The sequence below is a fragment of the Bombina bombina genome, chromosome 6, assembly GCF_027579735.1.
Source record: "Bombina bombina isolate aBomBom1 chromosome 6, aBomBom1.pri, whole genome shotgun sequence".
Taxonomy (NCBI): Eukaryota; Metazoa; Chordata; class Amphibia; order Anura; family Bombinatoridae; genus Bombina; species Bombina bombina.
The window spans coordinates 299,580,378-299,604,241 of NC_069504.1; the positions used below are offsets into that span (position 1 = coordinate 299,580,378).

The window sequence follows — 23,864 nt, forward strand, 5'->3', positions numbered from 1 at the left end:
CCGCCAACAACACACTGCAAACACCCCCTACACTGCTTAATCCCTATAACATCAATAGCCAACCGCAAAAATAACTATACTAATTAACCCCTAATCTTCCAATGCCGCTTAACCTATTAACCACTATACTACAACAACCCCAAACTACGCAAACTACGCAAACTACTTAACTACCTGGTACCTAACCTCCCACCCACCTCTAAGCTAAAACCCCCTAAGTTACAAAAAAATAACAAACACTAAATTTAAACAAAAAAGCCCACATAACATTACAGAAAACACTACTACCAAAAATAAAAAAACACAGTTATGCCTTTACTAAAAGTAAGGCCCCCTTTAAAAAAACACACCCCAAAAAATAAAACCACTAAACTAACACTAAATGTTAGTAAAACAATAGCCCTGTGGTCACCGCCACACACTGAAGCCTGACTGCAAGATTCCTCCTAATATAGGGGTGCTCTGCATGTCTATTGGCAAATTTATTTTTTTATTGGTTGATTGGTCTAAGAATTCAAAAATCCGCCAAAAGAAATATATAAGGAGAAACTCTGCATACAAGCTTCAGTGTGCTGCAGGGACCGCATGAAGAGGGCCTCTGGAAGAAAATAGGAAGAAAAGAAGGATCGGATGGAAGAAGATGGAAGACTGAAGATAGAAGACAGAAGATGGAAGAAGAAGACCCCCACCATGAAGAGGACCGTCCCGGAGGACCGCCGGCATAAAGAAAAAAGAGGAGAACCGCCGAAGTCAAGTTGGTGAGTACAAACTTTGAAGTTTAGCTTTAAGATTTTTTTGGGGGGTGAGCTTTTTCATTTTAGGTTATCTTTTCCCTTAAAGAGCTGCTTAACTTTTCAGGGCAATCTTTTTTTAGTATAGGATTATTTTTTTAGTTTAGGTTTTTTTCCTTAAAAGAGCTTTTCAACTTTAGGGCAATGCCCTACCAAATGTCCTTTTCAGGGCAATGCCCAACCAAAAATTTTTCAGTAAAATCTTTTTTTAGGGTAGGGATTTTTTTTAGATTAGCCTTTTTTTTGGGAGTACTTTTATAGTGGAATGGGGTTGTAGTATTTATTTCAGAAAGAGCTGTAACACTTTAGGGCAATGCCCTATGAAAAGCCCTTCTAAGGGCTATTGTTATAGTAGCTTTTAGTGTTAGTTTAGGGTTTTATATTTTGGGGTGGTTTTTTTAAAGGGGTTGCCTTAGTTTTAGTGTAGGCATAACTGTGTTTTTTTATTTTTGCATTGTTGTTTTTTTGTTTTCTGTAATACTAGTTTTTGGTATTCTTTACAAATTTACGCCTAGATTACGAGTTTTGTCGGTAAAGACCCGCGGTGCTAACGAGCCTTTTTTTCCAGCGCTCCCTTAAGACAACGCTGGTATTACGAGTTGTCTCAATGGCTGCATTAGCCTCAGAAAAGGGAGCGTTGAGCCAAATTTAGCTTCCCTTCAACTCTCAATAACAGCGTGCACGATTTCCCCATAGGAAACAATGGGGCTGAGCTGGCTGAAAAAAAACCTAACACCTGCAAAAAAGCAGCGTTCAGCTCCTAACCCAGCCCCATTGTTTCCTATGGGGAAACACTTTCTAAGTCTACACCCTAACATGAACCCCGAGTCTAAACACCCCTAGCCTTACATTTATTAACCCCTAATCTGCCGCCCCCGCTATCGCTGACACCTACATTATATTATTAACCCCTAATCTGCCGCTCCGGACACCGCCGCCACCTACATTATAGCTATGAACCCCTAATCTGCTGTCTCTAACTTCGCCGACACCTATATTATATTTATTAACCCCTAATCACCCCCCCAACATCGCCACCACCTACCTACACTTATTAACCCCTAATCTGCCGACCGGACATCGCCACCACTATAATAAATGTATTAACCCCTAAACCGCTGCACTCTCGCCTCGCAAACACTATAATAAATTGTATTAACCCCTAATCTGCCCTCCCTAACATCGGCGCCACCTACCTACAATTATTAACCCCTAATCTCCCGCCCCCAACGTCGCCGCTACTATAATAAAGTTATTAACCCCTAAACCTAAGTCTAAACCTAACCATAAAACCCCCCTAAGTTAAATTATAATTTAAATTAAACAAACTAAATTTACTATGATGAAAAAAATTATTCCTATTTAAAACTAAATACTTACCTTTAAAATAAACCCTAAAATAGCTACAATATAACTAATAGTTACATTGTAGCTATTTTAGGATTTACATTTATTTTACAGGCAACTTTGTATTTATTTTAACTAGGTACAATAGCTATTAAATAGTTAATAACTATTTAATAGCTACCTAGTTAAAATAATTACAAAATTACCTGTAAAATAAATCCTAACCTAAGTTACAAATACAACTAACACTACACTATCAATAAATTAATTAAATAAATTAACTACAATTATATAAACTAAAATACAATTAAATAAACTAAACTATAATACAAAAAAACAAACACTAAATTACAGAAAATAAAAATAATTACAAGAAGTTTAAACTAATTACACCTAATCTAAGCCCCCTAATAAAATAAAAAACAAAACAAAATAATAAAATGCCCTATCCTATCCTAAATTACAAAGTAATTAGCTCTTTGCCCCAAAGTAATCAGCTCTTTTACCTGTAAATAAAAATACAATACCCCCCCAACATTACAACCCACCACCCACATACCCCTACTCTAAAACCCACCCAAACCCCCCTTAAAAAACCTAACACTAACCCCCTGAAGATCTCCCTACCTTGAGTCGTCTTCACTCAGCCGAGCCGAATTCTTCATCCAAGCGGGGCAGAAGAGGTCCTCCATCCGGTTGAAGTCTTCATCCAAGCGGGACAGAAGAGGTCTTCCATCTGATTGAAGTGTTCATCCAAGCGGCATCTTCTATCTTCATCCATCCGGGGCGGAGCGGCAGCATCCTGAAGACCTCCAACGCGGAACATCCATCCTGGCCGACGACTTCCCGACGAATGACGGTTCCTTTAAATGACGTCATCCAAGATGGCGTCACTCGAATTCCGATTGGCTAATAGGATTCTATAAGCCAATCGGAATTAAGGTAGGAAAAATCTGATTGGCTGATCCAATCAGCCAATCGGATTGACCTTGCATTCTATTGGCTGATCGGAACAGCCAATAGAATGCAAGGTCAATCCGATTGGCTGCTTGAATCAGCCAATCAGATTTTTTCTACCTTAATTCAGATTGGCTGATAGAATCCTATCAGCCAATCAGAATTCGAGGGATGCCATCTTGGATGACGTCATTTAAAGGAACCATCATTCGTCGGGAAGTCGTCGGCCAGGATGGATGTTCCGCGTCAGAGGTCTTCAGGATGCTGCCGCTCCGCTCCGGCTTTGGCGTTGCTTTTTGGTAATTAGAAGGCTGCTAAATGCCACTGCGCACCACACGTGTTTTATGCCCAGCAGTGAAGGGGTTAATTAGGGAGCATGTAAGGAGCTTGTAGAGTTAATTTTAGCTTAAGTGTAGTGTAGTAGACAACCCAAAGTATTGATCTAGGCCCATTTTGGTATATTTAATGCCACCATTTCACCGCCAAATGCGATCAAATTTAAAAAAAACTTAAATTGTTTTGCAATTTTAGGTTTCTCACTGAAATTATTTACTAACAGCTTGTGCAATTATGGCGCAAATGGTTGTAAATGCTTCTCTGGGATCCCCTTTGTTCAGAAATAGCAGACATATATGACTTTGGTGCTGCTTTCTGGTAATTAGAAGGCTGCTAAATGCTGCTGCGCATCACACGTGTATTATGGCTAGCAGTGAAGGGGTTAATTAGGTAGTTTGTAGGGAGCTTGCAGGGTTAATTTTAGCTTTAGTGTAGAGATCAGCCTCCCACCTGACACATCAGACCCCCTGATCCCTCCCAAACTGCTCCCTTCCCTCCCCCACCCCACAATTGTCCCCGCCATCTTAAGTACTGGCAGAAAGTCTGCCAGTACTAAAAAAAAAGGTTTTTAATTTTTTTTATTTTTTTAGCATATTTACATATGCTGTGGTGTAGCATCCCCCTTAGCCCCCAACCTCCCTGATCCCCCCCAAAACAGCTCTCTAACCCTCCCCATCTGCCTTATTGGCAGCCATCTTGGGTACTGGCAGCTGTTTGCTATTATTTCACAGTCAAAAAAGTGTTGTTTTTTTTAAATGTACACTACTGTTACACCAGATATGAGTGGTGGCACTGGGCAAGTGGGCACAGTATACGCTGTGAGTCTGACACACACGCTGGCAGGCAGGCAACTGCAATTAAATTACACAGGAAAAAAAAAAAAAGCAGACTGATGTTCTAGCCCTAAAAAGGGCTTTTTGGGGTGCTGTCCTTACAGCAGAGATCAGATGAGTCCTTCAGGACTGTAGTGGACATTGAATACACTAGCCTAGCTATCGATTTCCCTATTAAATCAGCAGCAGCTACACTGCCCCTCCTCTCACTAAGAATGCAGCTTCCGAATGAATCTAAAATGGATGCTGTCCAGGAGGTGGGAGGGTCTGGGAGGGAGGGTATACTGCTGATTGGCTGTAATGTGTCTTCTGACTGTGAGGTACAGGGTCAAAGTTTACTCAATGATGAGGAATAGGGGGTGGACCGAACATCACATATGTTCGCCGTCTGCGGCGAACGCAAACATGCTATGTTCACCGGGAACTACTCGCCGGCGAACTATTAGCGACATCACTATTGTATTATAGTTTAGTTTATTTAATTGTATTTTAGTTTATATAATTGTAGTTAATTTATTTAATTAATTTATTGATAGTGTAGTGTTAGTTGTATTTGTAACTTAGGTTAGGATTTATTTTACAGGTAATTTTGTAATTATTTTAACTAGGTAGCTAGTTATTAACTATTTAATAGCTATTGTACCTAGTTAAAATAAATACAAAGTTGCCTGTAAAATAAATTTAAATCCTAAAATAGCTACAATGTAACTATTAGTCTTCGATGTTAGGGGCATCAGATTAGGGGTTCATAAGTATAATGTAGGTGGCGGCGATGTCCGGTCGGAAGATTAGGGGTTAAAAAATGTTATTATAGGGTTTGCGACGTGGGGGGGTCTCGGTTTAGGGGTTCATAGGTAGTTTATGGGTGTTAGTGTACTTTATAGCACAGTAGTTAAGAGCTTTATGTTCCGGCATTAGCCCATAAAACTCTTAACTACTGACTTTTTTTTGCGGTTGGAGTCTTGGCGGTAGAGGCTCTACCGCTCACTTCTTCCAAGACTCGTAATACCAGCGTTAGGCAAATCCCATGGAAAAGATAGGATACGCAATTGACGTAAGGGGATTTGCGGTAGCCTCTAGTCGTGGAAAGAAAGTGAGCGGTAGTCTCTTTCCTGCCTGACTCGTAATACCAGCGTTAGATAAAAAGCAGCGTTAGGACCCCTTAACGCTGCTTTCTAAGGCTAACGCAGACCTCGTAATCTAGGCGATTGTGTTTGTTATTTTTTGTAATTTAGGGGGTTTTAGCTTAGAGGTGGAGCGGGGGATTAGGTATTAGGTAGTTAAAGGGACACTGAACCCAAAATTTTTCTTTCATGATTCAGATAGAGCATGCAATTTTAAGCAATTTTCTAATTTACTTCTATTATCAATTTTAATTCGTTCTTTTGCTATCTTTATTTGAAAAGGAAGGCATCTCAGCTAAGGAGCCAGCAAATGTTTGCTTCAGGACCATGGACAGCACTTGTTTATTGGTTCTGACCAATCAGCAAGGACAACCCAGGTTGTTCGCCAAAAATGGGCCGGCATCTAAACTTACATTCTTGCTTTTCAAATAAACATACCAAGAGAATGAAGAAAATTTGATAATAGTAGTAAATTAGAAAGTTGCTTAAAAATGCATGCTCTATGTGAATCATGAAATAATTTTTTTGATTACAGTGTCCCTTTAAGTAGTGTAGGGGTAGTTTGCATTGGGAGGTTGTGGTGGTATGTGGGTTAATAGGTTAGGGGTGGTATGGCAGATTAGGGGTTAAAGGGACAGTTTACACCAATTTTCATATAACTGCATATAATAGACTTAATTAGAAGCTCCCCGTTTAGCACTGTTGATTAGGTTAAGCTGGGACACCCAGTGAAAGGGGCTTCAAAAGCAGGAAGAGCAGACATTCCCCCTTCACAAAATATGAAAAGGCAGATTACACAAACAATAGCAGCAGGAATCTGTAAACCTGGGTCTACATATGAAAAAAAAAAACTATACATTGTTACAAAAACACTCCCAGATGGGCTATATAAATGGATAATCTACAAAACATTTATGCAAAGAAAAATCTAGTGTACAATGTCCCTTTAATAGTGTAGATTGCGTTGGGGGGAGGCGCGTAAGGGGTTAATACTTTATTTTAGTATTGAATTTATATACAATGTTAAAATTATATGCATTGTCATGTATAATGCACATTATTTTAAGTATTGTATATCATTTAAAATAAGGTAATTTTTGCTTGTTCATTTTTTTATTTTAAACATAAATATATATTTTAAATGATTTATTTAGGTTTAAAATAATAAAATGATCAAAAATAACTACATTTTAAATGATAAACAATACTTAAAATAATATGCATTATACATGACAATGCATATCATTTTAACATTGAATATAAATGTAGCGACATAGCTCCTTTAGTTATAATAGGGAGGTTTTTTTTTGTATACTTTATTAGTCAGGTAGATTACAGACATTACGTAGGTTTAGGAGTTCTGTGGGATTTAGCCGGGTGTTCCAGGGGGAGTATAGGGAAGACATGATGTAGGTGAGGCTATGGAGTTAGCTGGCTGTTTCAGTGGAGTGTAGCTAAGAAGTAACATAGGTGTAGGCTGTATTAGGGAGTTTGCTGGGCATTTCAGGGCGAGTATAGCTAGAGTAGGACGTAGGTGTAGGCGTTCTGTGGGAGTTAACTGGGCGCTTCAGGGGGGAACCTGTACTTTGATTGGGAAACATCACAAGCAGTGCAATATATTCCAATCTGTGTACTAGTTGGGTGACAGCCATATTTGCCTCCCCACCTTTTCAGTGGCGAGAATTTACAGTGCAAGGTAGTTATTGTAGGTGTAGTTACAGAAAGGTCATGAAGGCATTATTTGAATTGTTCCGACACGGAAACTGTGTTTGGTTTCAGTGAGCGCAGTTTCTGGGCTGTGTAGAAATACTTTAAATATGCCCCCCACTCACATAAGGTGCCAACAAGTGGCGATGTCAGCGATCTTTAGTTGATGTTGCGCTCCCTATCAAATCCTATGGCTCCCTTTTTAGATCGGCAGACCAACAGACTGAGTGGCCAACAAAGCCAGAAAAGCAGTTTCTCGTCGGTCTGGCGATGCTTTGAATATCAGGCCTTAATCTCTGAGAAATATTTTCAATATCAAAACCTTTAGAATATTTTTCCCATACAACCATACTGTGCCAAGGAGGATAACTGTTTGTGACCATAAGGGGGGTGGTGGAAAGTGAGAATTAATGCATCCTTTCAGAATGGATAACCTTGTAGTCAGTGAAGATGATGGACAGTCACTTTGAGAATAAATAAACAAATTAGCTATCTTGGAACCACAAATAACAGAGGAACTTGGTGATGGTTCCTTCACATAGAGGATGGATGGAATGGTCCCTTCACACAGAGGAGCGGAATCCACTGCAGGATGTGTTAGTTGCCTTAAACTCAAATGCTAATAGAACCCACCAAGGTGCAACTTTTGTAACAAACTGCAGTGCCCAATACAGTAGGATATATAAGATTGTACACAGACATTTTAACACCTTGTCAGCAGACAATAAGTTAGTTGAGGTTGTCAAGAAAAGTTTGAGATGCTCTTACAGGCGAGGCAAGACCATAGGTAGTATGATTTCTCCCTCCAAATTACCACAAGCTAGCATTAGACAAAGCTCATAGCTGACACATAATGGGATGTTTACGCATAGACACAGAAAATGCAAACCATGTGATTATGCTATGATAACAGACAGTTTTGTGTCATAGGTGACACAGGAAGAGTACAAAAACTATGGTTGTCTAAATTGCGCTAGTTCATATGTTATTTGATAATGTGTGTCTAGTGCAATTTACAATACGTAGGGTTAACAACACAAAAGGTTAATCTCGAATATGTGAAAATTCCTCCTTCATTTGCAAAGGAACTACTTCCACACCTCTTTTTCAACATTTTGCTAATAACCATGGCAAACAGTTATTTGCCTTTAAATGGTGTATTATTGAACAGGTATTTAAACCTAAGAAAGGTGGGGACAGAAACCAATTGCTAAATAAAAAAACAACATTATAATGGATATATACAGAAACATCTTAGTTGTAAAAGGATGTTCTTTGTATGAATATGTGCACATTGGTTTGTACCCGTGAATGAGGATGTATATGTGTATTTGCACGTGAATATGGGTGTATATACAGCATCTCACAAAAGTGAGTACATCCCTCACATTTTTGTAAATATTTTATTATATCTTTTCATGTGACAACACTGAAGAAATGACACTTTGCTACAATGTAAAGTAGTGAGTGTACAGCCTGTATAACAGTGTAAATTTGTTGTCCCTTCAAAATAACTTAACACACAGCCATTAATGTCTAAACCGTTGGCAACAAAAGTGAGTACACCCCTTAGTGGAAATGTCCAAATTGGGCCCAATTAGCTATTTTTCCTCCCGGTATCATGTGACTTGTTAGTGTTACAAGGTCTCAGGTGTGAATGGGGAGCTGGTGTGTTAAATTTGGTGTTATCGCTCTCACACTCTCTAATACTGGTCACTGGAAGTTCAACATGGCACCTTATGGCAAAGAACTCTCTGAGGATCTGAAAAAAGAATTGTTGCTCTACATAAAGATGGCCTAGGCTATAAGAAGATTACCAAGACCCTGTCACTGAGCTGCAGCACGGTGGGCAAGACTATACAGTGGTTTCACAGGACAGGTTCCACTCAGAACATGCTTCGCCATGGTCGACCAAAGAAGTTGAGTGCACGTGCTCAGCATCATATCCAGAGGTTGTCTTTGGGAAATAGACATATGAGTGCTGCCAGCATTGCTGCAGAGATTGGAGGGGTGGGGGGGGGTCAGCCTGTCAGCGCTCAGACCATACACTGCACACTGCATCAAATTGGTCTGCATGGCCATTTCTAAAGATGATGCACAAGAAAGCCCGCAAACAGTTTTCTGAAGACAAGCATAGATTACTGGAACCATGTCCTGTGGTCCGATGAGACCAAGGTGCGGAGTACAAAAACAAGTGTGTCTTGCCTACAGTAAAGCATGGTGGTGAGAGTGTCATGGTCTGGGCCTGCATGAGTTCTGCCAGTACTTGTGAGCTACAGTTCTTTGAGGGAACCATGAATGCCAACATGTACTGTGACATACTGAAGCAGAGCATGATTGCCTCCCTTTGGAGACTGGGCCACAGGGCAGTATTCCAACATGATAAAGACACCAAACGCACCTCCAAGACGACCACTTCCTTGCTAAAGAAGCTGAGGGTAAAGGTGATGGACTATCCAAGCATGTCTCCAGACCTAAACCCTATTGAGCATCTGTCGGGCATCCTCAAACGGAAGATGGGGGAGCTTTCCGTGATGTCGTCATGGAGGAGTGGAAGAGGACTCCAGTGGCAACCTGTGAAGCTCTGGTGAACTCCATGCCCAAGAGGGTTAAGGCAGTGCTGGAAAATAATGGTGGCCACACAAAATATTGACACTTTGGGCCCAATTTGGACATTTCCACTTGGGGTGTACTCACTTTTGTTGCCAACTGTTTAGACATTAATGGCTGTGTGTTGAGTTATTTTGAGGGGACAGCAAATTTACACTGTTATACAGGCTGTACACTCACTACTTTACATTACAACAAAGTGTAATTTCTTCAGTGTTGTCACATGAAAAGATATAATAAAATATTTACAAAAATGTGAGGGATGTACTCACTTTTGTGAGATACTGTATGTATGTGCACGTTTATCACATTCAGAAATTTGGCCCCCCAAAGTTTGCTCTGTATGTGTCAATTTTATCTTACTTGCTCTGAAAAGGTGTTGCTGGTCTTGTTCTCTGTACTGATTTAAGGAATATCTAGTGAATATTAAATAATAAACATTCAGTTTTCACTTTTCCTCTGTATATACCAGCTTATGTATACAGGGCGTGCAGAATTATTAGGCAAGTTGTATTTTTGAGGATTAATTTTATTGTTGAACAACAACCATGTTCTCAATGAACCCAAAAAACTCATTAATATCAAAGTTGAATAGTTTTGGAAGTAGTTTTTAGTTTGTTTTTAGTTATAGCTATTTTAGGGGGATATCTGTGTGTGCAGGTGACTATTACTGTGCATAATTATTAGGCAACTTAACAAAAAACAAATATATACCCATTTCAATTATTTATTTTTACCAGTGAAACCAATATAACATCTCAACATTCACAAATATACATTTCTGACATTCAAAAACAAAACAAAAACAAATCAGTGACCAATATAGCCACCTTTCTTTGCAAGGACACTCAAAAGCCTGCCATCCATGGATTCTGTCAGTGTTTTGATCTGTTCACCATCAACATTGCGTGCAGCAGCAACCACAGCCTCCCAGACACTGTTCAGAGAGGTGTACTGTTTTCCCTCCTTGTAAATCTCACATTTGATGATGGACCACAGGTTCTCAATGGGGTTCAGATCAGGTGAACAAGGAGGCCATGTCATTAGATTTTCTTCTTTTATACCCTTTCTTGCCAGCCACGCTGTTGAGTACTTAGACGCGTGTGATGGAGCATTGTCCTGCATGAAAATCATGTTTTTCTTGAAGGATGCAGACTTCTTCCTGTACCACTGCTTGAAGAAGGTGTTTTCCAGAAACTGGCAGTAGGACTGGGAGTTGAGCTTGACTCCATCCTCAACCCGAAAAGGCCCCACAAGCTCATCTTTGATGATACCAGCCCAAACCAGTACTCCACCTCCACCTTGCTGGCGTCTGAGTCGGACTGGAGCTCTCTGCCCTTTACCAATCCAGCCTCGGGCCCATCCATCTGGCCCATCAAGACTCACTCTCATTTCATCAGTCCATAAAACCTTAGAAAAATCAGTCTTGAGATATTTCTTGGCCCAGTCTTGACGTTTCAGCTTGTGTGTCTTGTTCAGTGGTGGTCGTCTTTCAGCCTTTCTTACCTTGGCCATGTCTCTGAGTATTGCACACCTTGTGCTTTTGGGCACTCCAGTGATGTTGCAGCTCTGAAATATGGCCAAACTGGTGGCAAGTGGCATCTTGGCAGCTGCACGCTTGACTTTTCTCAGTTCATGGGCAGTTATTTTGCGCCTTGGTTTTTCCACACGCTTCTTGCGACCCTGTTGACTATTTTGAATGAAACGCTTGATTGTTCGATGATCACGCTTCAGAAGCTTTGCAATTTTAAGAGTGCTGCATCCCTCTGCAAGATATCTCACTATTTTTGACTTTTCTGAGCCTGTCAAGTCCTTCTTTTGACCCATTTTGCCAAAGGAAAGGAAGTTGCCTAATAATTATGCACACCTGATATAGGGTGTTGATGTCATTAGACCACACCCCTTCTCATTACAGAGATGCACATCACCTAATATGCTTAATTGGTAGTAGGCTTTCGAGCCTATACAGCTTGGAGTAAGACAACATGCATAAAGAGGATGATGTGGTCAAAATACTCATTTGCCTAATAATTCTGCACTCCCTGTATATATATATATATACATATATATATATATATATACATACATACTATATTATAGACCTGTATTGAATTGTATGGATAATTTGTCTAGTTATTAATTATTTTACATTGTGCTATCTTATGTTAATATAATTTAATAATAGTGTCAGGCACTAGATATAGTGGCCGATTTATGTAGCGGCGGAAAAAGCTGATTCCAGGCTCGCTGGAAACATAAGTTAAGAAGCAGCGGTCTTAAAAATGCTACTCCTTAACTTGTTCTGCCACCTCTGAGGCGGCGAACAGCAATCATTCCAATCAAATATGATCGGGATGATTAACACCCCTGCTAGCGGCCGATTGGCCGTGAATCTGCAGGGAGCGATAAATGCCCATAGGGGCCGATTTACTAAAGTGTGGACGGACATGATACGATGTAGCATATGATATCCACTGCACATCGATAAATGCCGACTGCATACACTGTCGGCATTTATCATTGCACAAGCAGTTCTGGTGAACTACTTGTATAATGCCACCCCCTGCAGTATAGGATCGGACGGATTGAAGACCGCAGCCTCAGAGGCAGCGGACAAGTTATGGAGCAGCGGCCTTTAGACCGCTGCTTCATAACTACTGTTTCCAGGGAGACTGAAGGGTCGCGCGGAAGCAGGGGCAACAAGCTCCATTCGGCCCTATAATTCCTATAATTCGGCCCCATAGTGTTTAACAACTGTATGTATTATGTTTATATCATTTTTTCCAAAATGTATATCGTTATTTACAGGAGTCTTGATAGTGTGTTTTTAAGAGAATTTTAGCCAATCACGAAACGGATTGCTCTTTAAATGGAACAACTGTTACCTGGATGTTAGGCTATGATTACGGCTTGTCAGCCAAAACACATAAGCCATTCAGGCTACACTGATTCCTGATACTATGGATTTTCCTATGGTTCATCTGTATTCTCGTTTTTAAAGATATTCAATAAAGTGAACTTTTATTAGCTTGGGGCAGATTTCACTTTGTTTAAGTTAATGGGACAGTCTACCCCAGAGTTTTTATTGTTTAAAAATATATTATCCCTTTATTTCCCATTCCCCAATTTTGCATAACCAACAGCGTTATATTAATATACATTTACCTCTGTGATTACCTTGTATCTAAGCCTCTGCAGACTGCCCCTTATTTAAGTTCTTAAGACAGACTTGCATTTTAGCCACTTAGTGCTAATTCATACATAACTCCATGGGAGTGAGCACAATGTTATCTATATGGCACACATGAACTAGCACTGTTTAGCTGTAAAAACTGTCACTGCCATAGGAAGTGGCCTTCAAGGGCTTAGAAATTAGCATATGAGCCTGCCTAGGTTTAGCTTTCAACATAGAAAACTAACGTCTAGAGTTTTGCGGCCAAAGGGGTGTGTTAGCTACGCGTCAGTTTTTGCCCCCGCACCTTTTAAATAACGCTGGTATTTTGAGTTCTCTGAAGGGCTGCGTTAGGCTCCAAAAAGGGAGCGTACAGGCATATTTACCGCCACTTCAACTCTCAATACCAGCGTTGCTTACGGTAGCGGCTAGCTGGAAAAACGTGCTCGGGCACGATATCCCCATAGGAAATAATGGGGCAGTTTGGGCTGTAAAAAAAAAACAAAAAAAGCAGCGTTAAGCTCCTAACGCAGACCCATTGTTTCCTATAGGGAAACACTTTCTAAGTCTGCACCTAACACCCTAACATGTACCCTGAGTCTAAACACCCCTAGTCTTACACTTATTAACCCCTAATCTGCCACCCCCACTATCTCTGACCCCTGCATTATATTATTAACCCCTAATCTTCCGCTCCGTACACCGCCGCAACCTACATTATACATATGTACCCCTAATCTGCTGCCCCTAACATCGCCGACCCCTATATTATATTTATTAACCCCTAATATGCAGCTACCTACCTACACTTATTAACCCCTAATTTGCCGACTGGACCTCGCCCCGCCACTATAATAAATGTATTAACCCCTAAGCCGCCGCACTCCCGCCTCGCAAACCCTATAATAAATAGTATTAACCCCTAACCTGCCCCCCCCAACATCGCCGAAACCTAACTTTAAGTATTAACCCCTAATCTGCCGACCGGACCTCGCCGCTACTCTAATAAATGTATTAACCCCTAAAGCTAAGTCTAACCCTAACCCTAACACCCCCCTAATTTAAATATAATTTTAATCTAACGAAATAAATTAAATATTATTAACTAAAGTCTTCCTATTTAAAACTAAATACTTACCTGTAAAATAAACCCAAATATAGCTACAATATAACGAATAATTATATTGTAGCTATTTTAGGATTTATATTTATTTTACAGGCAACTTTGTATTTATTTTAACTAGGTACAATAGCTATTAAATAGTTATTTACTATTTAATAGCTACCTAGTTAAAAAAATTACAAAATTACCTGTAAAATAAATCCTAACCTAAGTTACAATTATGATCCACAAATGATTTTGAAGAAACAGCACACCTTTGCTTTTTCAGTGGGGCACAGTCAATCCAGATTCAAAGAGTATTCCAGCCACCAAGTTTTCTTAAAAGACCTTTATTTCACATAGGGTCCCAAACAAACAGTAACAACGTTTCAAGCCACACCAGGCTCTTAATCATGTATAATTAGATACACAGGTGTATGCCTTATATACCCTTACCTATTATTCTACATCCTGTGTTAGAATCCAACTGCACAACAGTGCCATCTTGTGGATGCAATAATTCAATGCAACTCCAAATTCAACACAGGAGGTGAATAAACACATAGATAAAATCACTTAAAAAGACATATACAACCAAGTACAAAATTTAAAAAGCAATGCATAGCAAAATTATTTCAATCAACTGATGTTATTTATGTTGTCAATAGAGAAAAGGATTTTTATCTTAATACATTATCACAGATTTTATCAGAGAAAAAGACTCCAGTCAAAATCTTTGTTCATACCCTTTGGCTTCATGCATTCTAGTTTATATACCCAGAACATCTCTCTCATTTTTAATAGTCGTTCCCTATCTCCACCCCTTCTAGGCCTATCTACTTGTTCAATAATTTGAAACCTAAGTTGGCTGATATTATGACCCATAGAGAGGAATTGAGAGGAAACTGGCGCCTCTTTATTCTTGCATCTAATATTAGATTTGTGTTCAGTTATCCTCTCCCTTACCTCTCTACAGGTCTCGCCAATATAAATTTGGCCACACAGACATTTAATAAGATAGATACAGTATGTAGCCCTGCATGTGAGATACTTATTTATTTTAAATTTCTTCCCAGTAATGGGATGATGAAAAATGTCCCCTTTGATCATAGAGCTACAGTTGGAACAGTTCAGACATGGGTAGCAGCCATATCTCTTAGGCCCAATAGTTTTCTGGCTCTCTTGTTTACAGCTACCAATATCTGAATGTACCAACTCATCTTTAATACTTCTGTTTTTCTTATAAGCCACCATTAAATTTTCTTTAAATTCCAAGAATTCTGGATGGCAGTCTTTTATTATATGCCAATTTTTCTTCAAGATCCCAGTAATTTTATTACTTAACCTATTAAATTGTGTGACAAAAAATCGTTTTTTTGTTTATTTATCTTATCTGAATTGTTCTCTTCCATGATCGCATTTAATTGTTTAGAGATCAAAGATGGAGGATAATTTCTATTTATAAATTTGTTCGCCATTTGTTCCAATCTATATTTACATTGTTCTTGATCTAATACTATACTTTTCACACGAGTAAACTGACTTTTAGGAATTGCCTGAAAAATATTTTCTGGATGGTAGCTCCCATATTTCAACAAGTTGTTCCTGTCAGTACTCTTTGTGTAAAGATCAGTATATAGAAATCCCTCCTTATTATAGACAATAGTATCAAGATACTCAATCCTCACCTCATTCATATTCAGTGTAAACTTTAAACCTGTAACTGAATTATTAAGATCCTGTACAAATGACAGGAGGCTACCAACGTCGCCCCCCCACACGCCAAACACATCATCGATATATCTCCACCAGGAGCTGTTTGGTTTAACGCCATAACAGGACTACATCCATCTGTGGCATCACTAACATTCCCCAAAGATCTTATCTGCTCATACCTCTCAGGTTGGTTATGTATCCTTGGGGGCATAGTGGCGTTTAGTACCGGTAATGGCCTTGTTGCGCTCCTCGTCCCCGGCGTGTACGTTGTCGCTCTGACATCATCGGCCAACCGGAACTGCCGCCTCTTGTGCTTCCTCCCACCACGATGGAATCTGCGTCTAAATCTTCGGTCAAAAAACCGGCAGATGAATCCAGGCTGATGTTAACCTCTTCCTGTGCAGTTGTCTGTTTATTCCGTCTCCCATATTCTCTTGTCTGTTTTACAAGGCTTGTACTCTGGCGCCATCTATAGACTGTACCTTGGCTATAATCTTGTTCATCTATAGATGTCACTAGATTTAAGAATGTTAGAGATTATGGTATCTCCAAAAAGAGCACTTTTACACCTACAGCTACACATAGATTAGCCACATATATGAGTTTGGTACAAAAAGAAATTGATATTCTTTTTAAGAGAGAGAGAAAAAAGAAATTGGTACAAAAGAACAAAAAAGATAAACTTGCTGTTGAGAAATTAAAGAACAACAAAGAGATAATCATTAAAGAAGCCGATAAGGGTGGAGCCATTGTCCTTTTGGAAAGAATAGATTATGTGGCAGAAATTAACAGACAACTATCTGATAATCAAGTATACCAAATACTAAATGAAAAGAGGAAAAAGGAATGCAGAGTCTTCAAGGTAGATGAAATAAAGTATTTATTAGGAGCAGGCTTATCGTCAGACACAGGTAAGCTCCTATCTTACGCGTTTCGCGCATGGGCACATGCGCTTCATCAGAGATAATGGTCTCTGCTGGTCAGGGTCTCTATAAAGGTGTGAGTAACCAATCAGGAATGGTGTCATGTTAACCCTTAGGGTGTGTGAAAACTTACACAATTTGGTTTTCTAATGACATGAAATACACCTGGCCTAGAGGTCCCGAGCAGCAGATTATATTCTTGAACAGATAATATACTATACAGTAATATATATGCATTATGCTTGAACAAACAATTTTCCAATGATCAATTTGTCAATAATTAGCTTTGATGCTGTTACAATGCTTTTGAAATGTTGAAAAGATTAGTTGAGATGATAGTTTGGTGCATATAAAAGAGAGCTATGGGTGAAAATGTGTGTATTTGTATACAGACATTTTCCCTTATTTTTATATACATATTTGTTGATATTTTTAAGTTGTGAAACATATTTAGACTTTGACAGCTTGTAATAAAGTAAACCAAGATGACCACATACAGAGTGAATGTATTGTATTGCTCTCTATGAGGTCCCTGCCATGAGTTGTATTCTTTTTAAAGTATGTATTTTTTAAGGCAGTTACACAAAGGTATAGTAAGCTTTATCAATTTGTGTTAAAGTGGACCTTACATGATGACTAACAAAGAGGGAGCAATATGTGGCTATCTGCAAAGCCATAGTTATGTATAACAACCATTGTTGTATTTTACTCTCTATAGAACAGCAACAATTAAAAATCATGATGATACCTTAAAATAATTAATAACATTTTTAGGACATTGTGATAGTATATAAAAATTAGCACTCTATTAGCTGGGGGCATCTTGGATGAGCCCCCGCCTGTTGTGATATTATATATAATATTCTTCACATAATTAGATATGAAACTATAAAGAGGACAGACTAATGGTCCTAATTTACTGATGTATTTTTAAGTCTCATCCTTAAGATAGAATACTAGGTTATACTAAGACATTAGTTCATAACTAGATGGTTTTGACAGTGCTAAGATGACAAAATAAGGCAAGTGAATGGGTTATATTAAAAACATTTTCTCATGACATAGTTTCTGAAAAATTCTTTTTTAATTCTTTCTTTCAATCATTTGTTTCCTTTTTTGATTTTTTAATTTTGGGAGGGATGGGTTATGCTTAGGTTAATAAAGCATAGACAATTTTAGCAAACCTTTGGTGGGAATGAGGAAGAGAGAGGGAGAGTAGTGTACTATATTGAAATGACATTGAAGCCTATGTGTGTACTATAGGAGCTAACAGTTTGTACCCTATAGTGAATATGGATATTAAGGGGATTAGTAATATTTGTATTCAGGTTGATGGAGAACCTAGAGACTGATGTGGTATATATATATTGTATTAATATTAATCCTGTCTACAAATTTTGTATGCTTAGTTGCTAGAATATATCTCATTTACTCTATATATAGATTGACATCATATCTTTTATTCATGCCTTGTGGTGCTCTGGTTTGTAACATGAATATCCAATATACTTCTCTTTTTGACAGCATCTTGTTTCTGTCACCCCCTAGTGGATTGTTAGATATATGTTCTATGGCTTTAAATGTGAAATGACTAAGTCTGTTATCATGTGTATGAAAATGTTTGGCCACCGGTGTCCTAGGGAATTCCTCTTCTATTGATAAGAGGTGTTCTCTTATGCGGTCCTTCAATGGACGTGTCGTAATCCCTATATATTGTTGTTGGCAATGTGTACATGTGATTAGATATATTACATGGGTGGACGTGCAGTCCATTCTATTAGTTATAGGATATGTTTTGTGTGTCTGTGAGGAGCTAAACATTAGGCATTTTTCAGTATATTTGCAACTTTTGCACGGTACATGACCACATCTGTAATTACCTTTAGAGGGACTTAGCCAATTAGTGGTTGGTAAAATTTTGTTATGAAATTTGTGTGTGATCTTGTCATGTATGGTTGGTGCTTTTTTAGCTACAAATCTTATATGTTGCTGTAATTTGTTTCTCAAGGGGATGTCACTGTTGAGTACTGGTAGATATTTCTTAATGATATTTTTGATAATGTAAAATTGATTGCTGTATTTGTTTACAAAACAGATATTTTCTTTGATTGTGAAATTTTCATTGTGGCTTCTACTAATTGTACCTGTTGTAGTTTTTTTGTTATTGTTGTTCAGTAGTGTGACCCTATCTTTCCTTGCTACTTGGGATTTAATTTTAAGTAGCACACTTTTACTACTAAATACTAAATAGAGATCCAACCATTGATATTGATAAAGAAATTAAAAACATCTTAGACCTTGCAGTCAAGAGGGAAGTTATAACAGAGTCATTTAGAGAAGCTTTATATGTTGATAATCCGATTAGACCAGTTATATATGTTTTGCCCAAGATACATAAGGCTAAAGAGAAACCCCCTGGTAGGCCAATTGTGGCAGGAATGGGTTCTGTTTTTTAATCTATCTCTGTTTTCTTAGATAAAATATTACAGCCATTTGTAAAACAAGCAAATTCCTATATTAGAGATACTAATGACTTCCTAAACAAAATTAAGGATCTTGGATATGTTGGAGATAAATGTATTTTATTTACTTTAGATGTTTCCAGTCTATATACCTCAATAAAACATACTAGTGGGGTTGAAGCTGTTGAGAATACACTGAGATCTAATAGTGGTTCCTTGTTGAATTGTTGTCTATCATATTATATCAGAATTATTTCTTGTTTGGAGATACATATTATTTACAAAAACAGGGAACAGCAATGGGCTCCAACGTTGCCCCCACATACGCCAATATTTTCATGAATAATTTTGAAGAATATTTTGTATATTCTCATCTATCTTTTCAACAATATGGCGCCTCCTGGTGGAGATATATCGATGATGTGTTTGGCGTGTGGGGGGGGGGGGGCGATGTTGGTAGCCTCCTGTCATTTGTACTGGATCTTAATAATTCAGTTACAGGTTTAAAGTTTACACTGAATATGAATGAGGAGAGGATTGAGTATCTTGATACTATTGTCTATAATATGGAGGTATTTCTATATACTGATCTTTACACAAAGAGTACTGACAGGAACAACTTGTTGAAATATGGGAGCTACCATCCAGAAAATGTTTTTCAGGCAATTCCTAAAAGTCAGTTTACTCGTGTGAAAAGAATAGTATCAGATCAAGAACAATGTAAATATAGATTGGAACAAATGGTGAACAAATTTATAAATAGAAATTATCCTCCATCTTTGATCTCTAAACAATTAGATGCGATCATGGAAGAGAACAATTCAGATAAGATAAATAAACAAAAAACGAAGTCAAACCGTATGATTTTTGTCACACAATTTAATAAGTTAAGTAATAAAATTACTGGGATCTTGAAGAAAAATTGGCATATAATAAAAGACTGCCATCCAGAAGTCTTGGAATTTAAAGAAAATTTAATGGTGGCTTATAAGAAAAACAGAAGTATTAAAGATGAGTTGGTACATTCAGATATTGGTAGCTGTAAACAAGAGAGCCAGAAAACTATTGGGCCTAAGAGATATGGCTGTTACCCATGTCTGAACTGTTCCAACTGTAGCTCTATGCTCAAAGGGGAAATTTTTCATCATCCCATTACTGGGAAGAAATATAAAAATAAATAAGTATCTCACATGCAGGGCTACATACTGTATCTATCTTATTAAATGTCCGTGTGGCCAAATTTATATTGGCGAGACCTGTAGAGAGGTAAGGGAGAGGATAACTGAACACAAATCTAATATTAGATGCAAGAATAAAGAGGCGCCAGTTTCCTCTCACTTCCTCTCTATGGGTCATAATATCAGCCAACTTAGGTTTCAAATTATTGAACAAGTAGATAGGCCTAGAAGGGGTGGAGATAGGGAACGACTATTAAAAATGAGAGAGATGTTCTGGGTATATAAACTAGAATGCATGAAGCCAAAGGGTATGAACAAAGATTTTGACTGGAGTCTTTTTCTCTGATAAAATCTGTGATAATGTATTAAGATAAAAATCCTTTTCTCTATTGACAACATAAATAACATCAGTTGATTGAGATAATTTTGCTATGCATTGTTCCTCTTTTTAAATTTGTACTTGGTTGTATATGTCTTTTTAAGTGATTTTATCTATGTGTTTATTCACCTCCTGTGTTGAATTTGGAGTTGCATTGAATTATTGCATCCACAAGATGGCACTGTTGTGAAGTTGGATTCTAACACAGGATGTAGAATAATAGGTAAGGGTATATAAGGCATACACCTGTGTATCTAATTATACATGATTAAGAGCCTGGTGTGGCTTGAAACGTTGTTACTGTTTGTTTGGGACCCTATGTGAAATAAAGGTCTTTTAAGAAAACTTGGTGGCTGGAAAACTCTTTGAATCTAAGTTACAATTAAACCTAACACTACACTATCAAAAGAAATCAGCTCTTTTGCCTGTAAAAAAACACAATACCACCCCCCAACATTACAACCCACCACCCATATACCCCTACTCTAACCCAAACCCCCTTAAATAAGCCTAACACTACCCCTCTGAAGATCTCCCTACCTTGAGTCATCTTCACTCAGCCGAGCATCAATGGACTAAAAGAAGACATCCGGAGTGGCAGAAGTCTTCATCCTATCTGGGCAGAAGAGGACATCCGGACCGGCAGACATCTTCATCCAAGCGGCATCTTCTATCTTCATCCATCCGACGAGGAGCAGCTCCATCTTCAAGACCTCCGGCGCGGAATATCCTCTTCCTAGCGATGACTACCGACGAATGAAGGTTCCTTTAAGTGACATCATCCAAGATGGCGTCCCTCGAATTCCAATTGGCTGATAGGATTCTATCAGCCAATCGAATTAAGGTAGGAAAAATCTTATTGGCTGATTGAATCAGCCAATCAGATTCAAGTTCAATCCGATTGGCTGATCCAATCAGCCAATCAGATTGAGCCCACATTCTATTGGCTGATCGGAACAGCCAATAGAATGCAAGCTCAATCTGATTGTCTGATTGGAACAGCCAATCGGATTGAACTTGAATCTGATTGGCTGATTCAATCAGCCAATCAGATTTTTCCTACCTTAATTCTGATTGGCTGATAGAATCGTATCAGCCAATCGGAATTCGAGGGACGCCATCTTGAATTACATCACTTAAAGGAACCTTCATTCGTCGGTAGTGGTCGCTAGGAAGAGGATGTCTTGAAGATGGAGCCGCTCCTCGTCGGATGGATGAAGATAGAAGATGCCGCTTGGATGAAGATGTCTGCCGGTCCAGATGTCCTCTTCTGCCCGGATAAGATGAAGACTTCTGCCGCTCCGGATGTCTTCTTTTGGTCCATCGGTGCTCGGCTGAGTGAAGACAACTCAACGTAGGGAGATCTTCAGGGGGTAGTGTTAGGTTTATTTAAGGGGGGTTTGGGTTAGAGTAGGGGTATGTGGGTGGTGGGTTGTAATGTTGGGGGGTGGTATTGTGTTTTCTTTACAGGCAAAAGAGCTGATTTCTTTGGGGCATGCCCCGCAAAAAGCCCTTTTAAGGGCTGGTAAGGTAATAGAGCTTTTAACTATTTTAATTTAGATTAGGGTAGGGAATTTTTTTATTTTGGGGGGCTTTGTTATTTTATTAAGGGGCTTAGAGTAGGAGTAATTAGCTTAAAATTCTTGTAATCTTTTTTTATTTTTTGTAATTTAGTGTTTGTTTGTTTTTTGTAATTTAGTTTAGTTTATTTAATTGTAGGTACTTGTAGTTAATTGATTTAATTAATTTATTGATAGTGTAGTGTTAGGTTTAATTGTAACTTAGGTTAGGATTTATTTTACAGGTAATTTTGTAATTATTTTAACTAGGTAGCTATTAAATAGTAAATAACTATTTAATAGCTATTGTACCTAGTTAAAAAAAATAAAAAGTTGCCTGTAAAATAAATATAAATCCTAAAATAGCTACAATATAATTATTCATTATATTGTAGCTATATTAGGGTTTATTTTATAGGTAAGTATTTAGTTTTAAATAGGAAGACTTTAGTTAATTATATTTAATTTATTTTGTTAGATTAAAATTATATTTAATTTAGGGGGGTGTTAGGGTTAGGGTTAGACTTAGTTTTAGGGGTTAATACATTTATTAGAGTAGTGGCGAGGTCCGGTTGGCAGATTAGGGGTTAATATTTGAAGTTTGGTGTCGGCGATGTTAGTGGGGGCAGATTAGGAGTTAATAATATTTATTATAGGCTTTTTGAGGCGGGAGTGAGGCGGTTTAGGGGTTAATACATTTATTAGAATAGCGGCTAGGTCCGGTCGGCAGGTTAGTGTAGGTAAGGTAGCGGCGACGTTGCGGGGGGCAGATTAGGGGTTAATAAATATTATGTAGGTGTCGGCAATGTTAGGGGCAGCAGATTAAGGGTACATAGGGATAATGTAGGTGGCGGCGGTGTGCGGTCGGCAGATTAGGGGTTAAAAAAAATTATTGTAGTGGCGGCGATGTGGGGGAACCTCGGTTTAGGGGTACATAGGTAGTTTATGGGTGTTAGTGTACTTTAGAGCACAGTAGTTAAGAGCTTTATAATCCGGGGTTAGCCCAGAAAGCTCTTAACTATTGACTTTTTCCTGCGGATGGACCCTCTACCGACAAGACTCCATCCGCAGGAAAAAGTCAATAGTTAAGAGCTTTATAATCCGGCGTTAGCCCAGAAAGCTCTTAACTATTGACTTTTTCCTGCGGATGGAGTCTTGTTGGTAGAGGGTCTACCGCTCACTTCAGCCAAGATTCTAAATACCGGCGTTAGGAAGATCCCATTGAAAAGATAGGATACGCAATTGGCGTAAGGGGATCTGCGGTATGAAAAAGTTGCAGCTTGGAAGTGAGCGTTAGACCCTTTCCTGGCTGACTCTAAATACCAGCGGGCAGTAAAAAGCAGCATTAGGAGCCCTTAACGCTGCTTTTGACGGCTAACGCAGAACTCTAAATCTAGGCGTAAGAAAACAAAGCAAATTTGATGATAAAAGTAAATTAAAAAGTTGTTTAAAATTGCATGCCCTATATGATTCATGAAAGTTAAATTTTGAGTAGACAGTTCCTTTAAGTGCAGTTGCAGTTTAGGTAAAAAATGGGGTAGAAAAAAATCAGAAGTTATTTGTGTAATTTACATATTTTCAAGTCAAAATTTAAATTAAGATGAATTGTTTTGTATATGTTGCACTTTTAGATCCCTAAAAAGTCACAGAAATTAATATTAATATGGT

The 23,864-nt window shown here is 38.4% G+C and overlaps 1 protein-coding gene across 1 annotated transcript in view; it reads left to right on the forward strand.

Annotated features, from left to right (window-relative positions):
* The window catches only part of LOC128664402 (solute carrier family 23 member 2-like), a 391,187-nt gene that overhangs the window by 235,489 nt on the left and 131,834 nt on the right, over positions 1-23,864 (forward strand). The window lies entirely within an intron of this gene.